We start from the raw sequence: 6,692 nt of genomic DNA on the forward strand, positions 1-6,692 counted from the left end.
GTTTGGGCTCTGGGGTCAGGCTGCTTGGGTTAGAGTCCCAGTTTAGTTCTGCAACTTTGGACCGACTGCTTAAACTTTGTTTGTTTTTAAGTTGCATGTATAGTTTTTCTTTTTTCTTTTTTTTTAATGGAAGACTAATATTTTATTTCAGAATTGGACAAATCTAGTATATAACAAATATGGAATAACACAGGAATTAAATAATGCAATCAATAAACTGATGTAATATCAATGTATAGAATCTAATATCTCTCAAACAGAAAACAATAACAAAAAAGTTTTTGGTACCCATAGAATATTTACAAAAATCAGTCACATATTTGACCACAAAGAAAACCTTAACAGATTGTAAAAGCCACATTCTCCTGTCTTAATCCAATAAAGTTAAAAATAATGTAAAGAAGACCATAAACTATACACAGAAGAAATCCAAAACAAAATATGAAATATATATATAAAGCAATGGAAAAAAACACATTTTTTACCAAAACCCAAATTTCACAGAGGAAACTGTACTCAGAAGGAAATATATAAATTAAATGTTTTCATTATTAAAGAAGACAATGTCAAAATAAAGTTAGTTTTTACCTTAAGAAGTTAGAAAAAAGTAACAAAGTAAACTGAAAGAAATTAGGAAGAGTAAATTAAGATGAAAACGAAAATGAATGTAATAGAAAAGAAGCAGAAAATACAAATAAATATTAATGCCCTCTTTTGAAAAAGATTAATAAAATCTGGCCTGATTAAGAAAAAACTGAGCAAAAATGAAAAAAATTATGGATTCTGTAGAAACCTACAAGTAGAGGAGAAATTAAAAGGACAAGAGGAACTTGTGGCAAGAAATTGGAATTCTAAAGAAAATGGGTAATTTCCTAGTAAAAATATAATTTACAAAAATGGATCTTGAAATAAGAAAAATAGGAATAGACCAATGTATAAAAAACTTTAAATGGTTCTTAAAAACCTTGCATGAGAAAAGACCTTAGGATGACTTGGGTTCGCAGCTAGTGTTAGTTGATCTTTCGTTAATTCTGATGTTACTTTATTATTTTTATTTTATTTTTTTAATCCTTACCTGAGGATATTTTCCCCCCATTGATTTTAGAGAGAGTAGAAGAGAGAGGGACAGAGAGAAACATTGACGTGAGAGAAACACATCATTGGTTCAACTCCTCCTTCTTAAAAGGATCATACCTGTAGGCATTGAAGTATGTTCATGTCTCTTCTATTAAACAACAAATACAAATTAAAAATGCTTTCCTTGGTTCTTCATTCCCTCTAGCTACTAACTTCTCTTTCTTGCCTGCTAACCTCGCCTTTGGAAGGAGTTCTATAGGCTTGGTCTCTATTTCTTTACCAAACATGTCTTCCTTAGCTCGCTGAGTTCTGCTTCTATCTCAGGACTCCACTCAAATAGCTCTTGTTAAGGTCATCACTGGTCTTTTCATCACTAAACCTACTGGGCATTTCCCACATCCCCTCTTCCTCCACTTGTTTACAGCATTCAACGTCTCTTTGAAATATTCTCTTTCATGGCTTCCAAGACACCATTTCCTGAAATTTCTCCTTTATCTCTCTAAGCATTATCTGATTCCTCTTCTACCCAGCTATTAAATATTGCAGTTGATTACCCAGTACCATCACACTTGGCTAGCTTATTCTTGAGCATTGCATCAACTCATCTATAATTGACTTGCAAATTGATGCCTTCAGCCAGACTGCTCCCTGAGCTCTAAATCTGCATATCCAACTTCTTACTTGATATCTCCGTTCATGTCTCAAAGTTATCTCACATTCAACATGTTTAAAACAAAACTCATAATATTTATGCCTTCCCCAAGCTTGGTATCCCAGTTTTCTCTGTTTTAGTAAATGGTGTCATCACTGAACTAGTTACACAAGCAAGAAATAGCAAATTCCTCCTGGCTGGGTGCTCAGCGGTTAGAGCATCTGCCTGTGGACTAAAGGGTCCCGGGTTTGATTCTGTTCAAGGGCATGTACCTTGGTTGCAGGCTTGATCCCCAGCCCTGGTCAGGCGCATACAGGAGCCAACCAATCAATGTGTCTCTCTCACATCTATGTTCCTCTCTCTCTGTCTCTCCCCCTCCCTTCCACTAGCTCTAAAAATCAATGAAAAATATCCTCTGGTGAGGTTTCACAACAACAAAAGAAATAGCAAGTTCACCTTTGAAACATTTCCTTTCCCCACAACCAGTGCAGTTCATCACTAGATAAATATTTCTCATATAGTTTTTATAGGCTTCTCAAATCCTTCCACGTGTACCCACACCCACACCCAACAATTTAGTCCAAGCCCCCATCTCCTCTTACTTAACCATAGCAATCAGCTTCTAATTAGCTTCCCTGCAGCTCAAGAGATCTTTTCCAAAAGCAGATTGATCCTATCACCTCCTAAATCTTTTCGTGAATTGCTTTGCTGTAAGACCAAAGACCAACATTCTTTTTTTTTTTTTAAATATATTTTATTGATTTTTTACAGAGAGGAAGGGAGAGAGATAGAGAGTCAGAAACATCGATGAGAGAGAAACATCGATCAGCCGCCTCCTGCACATCCCCCACCAGGGATGTGCCCGCAACCCAGGTACATGCCCTTGACCGGAATCGAACCTGGGACCTCTCAGTCCGCAGGCCGACGCTCTATCCACTGAGCCAAACCGGTTTCGGCCAAAGACCAAAATTCTTACCAAGGCTCATAAGGTTCTCCAAAGTTCCCTGCCTCCCTCATCTTCCACTACTTTCGCTCCCACCTCCATCCAGGCACATTGGTCTTGTTTTTCAGTGCCTTCAATATGCCATGTTCCCACATGCCACAGGCTTTTCTCTTTGCCCTTCCCAATGCTTGGAATGCTCTTCCCTCCTTCTGTCTCACTGCTTCTCAGGGCCTTGCTTTCTCAGAGAAGACTTCCTTGGTCTCAAATGCTGGGTTCAGTTCCTTTGTAACAGGCGTTCACAAAAGATCCCCACTGCTCCTCAGGGCCTTGCTTTCTCAGAGATTTCCTTGGTCTCAAACCTGGGTCCAGTTCCTTTGTAACAGGCGTTCACAAAAGATCCCCTCTAATCATCCTTATCTCAGGCTTTAATTATACCCTCCTTTGTGGGATTATTTGATTCACAACTAACCTGAAAGCTGCTTGCAAGTGGGAACCGTGTATTTTCATTCTTATGCATCCCTGATGCCTGGCACAGGTCATGATGAATTGTAGGAGATCAAAGAGTGAATGAATGAAGACCTGAAGGAAACTTCATATTTCTTGTCATGAGGGCCATTGGAGGTTATCTCTAGAGTACCAAAGCATCAAGGTCACTTCTGTGGAAATTACTCATCATCTGCGAGGGAACATTTCTTGGGATTCAGTACATGTTGGTTGAAAGAGTGAGCTTCAGGGAACCTCTCCATTAGCCCCGCTCTGATCATGTATCCAAGAAAGAACATGCCAAGATCCTCTGCCTCAACTGCCCACCACACCACCACACCCCAGGTCCTGTCTCAACATCACAATGTCTAGTGGAACATCACCATGTCTGCGATCTAAAGAGGGATAAAATTAGAGATGGTTGTGGTTTACAGTTTCTTTACTTATTGTAAAAAGAAAACATATCCAACTCCTTCTGCTTTTGTCTTAGTTGTGTTTCGACCTTGTTTCCCCTCTCTCACTGTGTACATCAAAACCTTGCTCTGGCACATAGACTTCCTTTGTGTGGATAGGAATCTGAGTTGAATATGAGAGGAAAGTTGTAAATAATTAAAGAAGGAGAAAAAAATTGGATTCAGTGTTAAGATTGTATAAAAACAAAGTGGTTTCCCATAAAATGCTCTGAGAATTGTTTTGAGATTTAGGGAAAACAAACTATTCCATCCTGGACTGAATGTAGTTCAACAATGGGGCCTCCTAGGAGTTGGCAGCTATGGCATATGACTAGAAATCTAGAAAGTGTAAATTTTGTACTTTAATTCTGACAATGGGGGAATGTTATGAGGGGCTCATTGTGGAGCCTCATGGTCAGCTCTCATGATTGGATCAGGAGTTCTGGTGGGAACAGAAGCAGGAGTGATTATATGTGCATGATGACAAGTCCCTATTGCCAGGCCCTGCATGTTCTATTGTACACCTTCCTTTCTTTGAATCTATAACCCAAACAGTGGCCAAGTACAGGAAAATTATGGTCCCAGCACTGACTCCTGGGCCACTTCCAAATGAGTTCCCCACCTGCTGACAAAGTGCATGTAGCTTCAGTGTTTGGTACTTCATTTGAATGCTTAACCTGTGCACTTTTATAATGAGGGTCCTCCAGAGGGAAGCAGAGAGCAGTCCTGTGGCCCTCAGAACCCAGAGAAAGATGGAAGTAGGAGTGGTGGTCACATTCTACAGGGACTGCTGAGGGACTGGATTTTAATTTGGGAGAATTTAAAATAAACAGTAGGTTCAATTAAAAAAAGTCATCAATAGGGGGATGCATGGTTAAGGAAATTATCACTTCACAACCCTGAAAAAGCATAGGTCCATCAGATATGAGAAAACTTAGGAGGTTTTGGAAGTAACTCAATGCGATGGGCATCATTTTCTGTGAGTGAGCGTGTGTGCAATGCCATGCAGAAAACATGGGGCTTAAGACCTCATTGTCTCTTAACAACATTTGTTGTTGCTTTGACATTCCTCCCACTGGGATATAAAATGTCTGTCTATCCCTATGGACTGTGAACTTTCTGAGGTCAAGGACCACGTGCTATTGAATTTTACACATCCCCCACAGAGTGCCTGCTGTAGCATGGGTTCCAGGCGAATATCCAGTGGATGAAGCTGAATTATCATCTGCCGTATACTTATAGGTATAAAATAACTGAAAAGGTCTACATCTCTTCTTATGGAAGTGTTTGGATTATCCTCAAATTTCTGAGGTTAAAACAGTACCAGTCCTAGCTGGTGTGACTCCGTTGGAATGTCCTTTACACTGAAAGGTGGTGGGTTCGAATCCTGGTCTGGGCACATACCCAGGTTGTGGGTTCGATCATCAGTCAGGGCATGCAAGGTAGGCAACTAATGGATATTTCTCTCTCACTTCAATGTCTCTCTCTCCCCCTTCCTCTCTCTAAAATCAATGAAAAATATATCCTTGGGTGAGGATTAAAAACAAATAAACAAAAGCATGTCCATAATGGTCCCTCACAACATCTGTTTTTTTTTAAAAAAAATATATATTTTTATTGACTTTAGAGAGGGAGAGAGAGATAGAAACATCAATATGAGAGAGAATCACTGATTAGCCATCTCCTGCATGCCCCTTACTGGGAATCAAGCCCGAAACCCGGGCATGTGCCCTGACTGAGAATCAAACCATGAATTCCTGGTTCACAGGTCAATGCTCAACCACTAAGCCACACTGGCCGGGCTAACAGCATCTGTTTTTTATTAGCTGGATTAGGCCACTGTGGCTGCCACCCTCGAGGAGTAGTTATTGCCCCATTAGACACTTCTATCAAAACAGGTACTGGTGGTGGTGATGGAACAAGAGGGCAGGAGGCATGGATCAATGAGTCAGCACAGGGCAGAAGAGAAACCAGACCTAGAAAGCGCTTCACAGGCCGTGTGAGTGCCCTGCTTCCCCCACCCTGTCTGTGGCCTCTTCATGCACTAACATTGCTCTTTAAATCCCTGTGTTGGCATGTTTAGGAGACAACAGCACTGGAACCGGGCAACACTCTGGTTTGCTATTCTCCTTGCTCAGTCTAGAGCAGTGGTTCTCAACCTTCTGGCCCTTTAAATACAGTTCCTCATGTTGTGACCCAACCATAAAATTATTTTCGTTGCTACTTCATCACTGTAATGTTGTTACTGTTGTGAATCGTCATGTAAATATCTGATATGCAGGATGGTCTTAGGCGACCCCTATGAAAGGGTTGTTCGACCACCAAAGGGGTCGCGACCCACAGGTTGAGAACCGCTGGTCTAGAGGCTGAACCTGTTGCTTCAGCCCGATTCTTGTAAGTGTCGGTACTAAGCCAAGAACCCTTCTCTGAGAGCCTTCTCAACTTGGGAAAGTGGGTGAGTGGGAGGTGGGGATTAGGGGATGAAGAGAAAGTGTGGGTGGGCATCAACTAGGGATAGGCAATGAGGGCTTTGGGGAGGTGGAAAAGGGGGATATGCTAGGGATGGTGTCCTCTAACTTGCATACCAAATCCTGCCGTTAAGAATGAGCGCACCCACACGGCATCCAGTGTAGTGAGCGCACCCACACGGCATCCAGCGTAGTGGAGAGAAAACCTAGAGGCCTCAGCAGGGACAGGCTTAGGGGAGGCTTCCAAGGATGGGAACAGTGTTGGACTAACGAGTGGAGAACAAAAGAAAACGACACAGAAAGAAGAGAGAAGAGAGAGAGGACACGTGCGCACACAGTGCAGAGGACCTGGCTTCGAACTTGTCTGTATGAGAATGTTCGAAGCTGGCAGCATGTACGCTGCTAAGGCGCCATCCGAGAGTGCCGGGGCCAGGGCAGCCCACCCTCCGGGCTCATGTCAGTGCTGATGTCCTCCAGTCACTTGTTTTCAATCAGCGGCCTGTTCTCGGCCGGCTGCTCTGCTTGAAAGAGTGGCCAGGGGAGAAGATCACAGCCACTGTGTATTGTAGCTCCCGAGAAATGCCCTTCCAAGGCCTCATTCTCCTCCTCCCTCTTTC

The sequence above is a fragment of the Myotis davidii genome, unplaced genomic scaffold (assembly GCF_000327345.1).
Source record: "Myotis davidii unplaced genomic scaffold, ASM32734v1 scaffold210, whole genome shotgun sequence".
NCBI classification, from domain to species: Eukaryota; Metazoa; Chordata; class Mammalia; order Chiroptera; family Vespertilionidae; genus Myotis; species Myotis davidii.